The sequence below is a fragment of the Gopherus evgoodei genome, chromosome 23 (assembly GCF_007399415.2).
Source record: "Gopherus evgoodei ecotype Sinaloan lineage chromosome 23, rGopEvg1_v1.p, whole genome shotgun sequence".
Classification (NCBI taxonomy): Eukaryota; Metazoa; Chordata; order Testudines; family Testudinidae; genus Gopherus; species Gopherus evgoodei.
Window position 1 is genome coordinate 8,428,954 of NC_044344.1, and position 2,690 is coordinate 8,431,643.

A 2,690-nucleotide genomic window follows, 5' to 3' on the forward strand; every position below is an offset into this window, starting at 1 on the left:
GGCAACGGACCGAGGGACAAAAGGCAAAGTCTGCTCCTTCCCATTATATACCCAGCCCGGTGCTCACTCCAGAGGGGCAGGCCAACTGCAGGAGCAACTGCTACTTACTATAAAAGGAAGAAACTCCAAAGAGAGGGGCGCTGCTCAACAATTGCCCATTGTCATCAGCTCCCGAGCACAGAGAAGGCAGCAGCCATCACCCCCCCATTGGAAAGGGGCACCTGGCTCATTGGCTGGGGTGGATCAGGGCTGCTTCCTAAAAGATCATCCAAAAACAAAAATACAAATGGCAAGAAAATAGGAACAGGCTGGCTGATAAACCTGCCCCAATACCCAGGGGGAAAAGTGTCTTTTTATAGGCAAGCCTGCAAGTGCAAATACTGCAGATTCCTTTTAAGCCCAGGATTTGCAAGCTGCCACCTCACAGCCGCTCACTGGAATATTTGATCCCTTCCCCTCTGGTTCTGTCCTCTGCTGATGAGCCTTTTAAATATCCCCTTGGCCCTGAAAGTTGTCTGCAGCTTTTCTCTGTCCTCTTCCCCCTCCCCTAGAGTTTGCTGCTCCTAGGGGGGTTGGCCCAAGCAGGGTTGGGGCGGAAGGATCTGGGCTTGCTCAGACGAGTATCAACGTTTCTGTCACTTTGCAGGATACTCAAAGTTCCATTTTCCACAATAAACAAAATTTTAAAACAGAACGCTGGCCTGAGCCTCTGTGTTTTATTACAGTAGCATTAGAGACCCAGACTGAGATCAGGGCTCTATTGTGTTAGGTGCTGTACATACATAATGTAGAACAGTGCCTTCCCCAGACAGCTTACACTCCAAATAGATAAGACAGACAAAAGGTGGGAGGGGAAACTGAGGCACAGAGCTGGGCGATGACTTGCCCAAAGTTACCCAGCAGGCCAGTGGAAGAGCCAGGAGTGGAACCCACATATGACACCCAGTCCAGCGTTTTATCTACGATGCCACGATGCCTCTCTTGACCGCTGCTGTAATGAGGCATTGCTTCCAAGCACTTACAGATCAGGGTCTGGCAGGGTGCAACTGTTTTGTGGCTGGATTTTCCTGGTGGCTCTCAGTTACATGAGTGACTGGGAATACATTCCACCAGCTAAGCAGGCATATGGGAATCTAACAACCATGAGCCCAAATTGGTGTACTGTTATCCGGCACAAGGCTGGAAGAAAGGGGCCCAGCAGGAAAGCTAACAAGGCAGTGGGAGCCGGCAGTTAAGAGAAAATCCTCCCTCTAGTGCTGCCCCTTGGCACGTACGTTGCACCAGCTTCGATGCCTTTGCAGTCTCTTGCCCCACTGACCCGTCCAGAGTGCACCACATGGCACCATTTACATCCCTTCCGCCTGCCATGTGGCTCATACCCTGACCTCCCCTGTTAAAGTCAATAGAGTTTCACTGGATTTAAGTCAATGCAGAATGTGGCCCAGTGTCTTTCAGGCCCTGTCTGCTCAGGGCTGGCACCATCATGCTTGATGTCTCTTTCCAGCCCTGGCTGTGGCCAGCATAACATGGTGACTGTGGGCCGGGATTTGGTTTCAATGCTCATGCTGGCTGGCCCCATGCTGCTATAGCTCAGCCCTCCCCTGCGAAACTGCTGCTGTCTGTGTCGAGCATGGATGCAAAACTGTGTTTGGCTGTAATTGTCTCTGTGACCAGGGTGCTTTACTCCCCTCAGGACAGCGCCTCCTCCTGGCCATTCTGGGGATTAGCCCTTCCAGGCCAATGCACCTTCCAGCAGGGACACTGTCAGTCTCAGCCTGCGGCCCTGCTCTCACTCCTGGAATCACAGGGTGCTCGTTGTGACTCGGCTCTCCTGCCAGGTCACTATCTGGTTTCCTCTTCCAGGAGTGTGTATTAGAGTCCCTGCCTGCCAGCCATCTCATTCACTGTCCCAGGGGCCGATCCCACAGTGGCAGGTAGGGGGAACCTGGAGCCACCCTCTGTCATAAACAGATAGTTAAGGGTTAATGTCTCTTTTACCTGTAAAGGGTTAACAAACGGACCCAAAAACCTGACCAGAGGACCAATCAGGAGACAAGATACTTTCAAATCTCATGTGGAGGGAAGCCTTTGTTTGTGGGTTTGGGTTTGGTTTTATTCTCTCTGGGTCCTGGACGAGGCTAGAGATGCAACCAGGTTTCTGCCAATCTCCCTGCTACAGTCGCTTATCTATTCAGAATTGTAGGTAAGAAAAGGCGGTCATAGGCTTTTAATTTGTTTTTTTTCTATTTGCATATGTGTACTTGCTGGAAGTAGCTTAAATTGTGTTTCTGCTGGGGAAAGTTTCTTTCTATTGTTTATAAGCTGAAAGACCCTGTAACTGTTTACCATCTAAAGTGCAGAGATAAACCTTATACTTTTTTTTCTTTCTTTTTTTATTAAAAGTTTTGCTTTTTAAGACCGGTTTGATTTTTTTCCCCCAGTTGAGGCTCTAGGGAATTGAGTCTGTATATACCAGGGAATTGGTGGGGAGAAGGGAAGGATAAATTTCCTCTTTGTGTTAGATTCACGGAACTTGAAGCTGTATTGCCTCTGGGAGAAGGGGAAAGAGAAACTTGATTTCTCTGTGTTGTGTTTCAAGGAATTGACTCACGGTATCTCCTAGTGTACCCAGGCAGGAAAGATCTGGGAGGAGGTAAAGAGGGGGGAGAGAATGGTTTATTTCCCTTTGT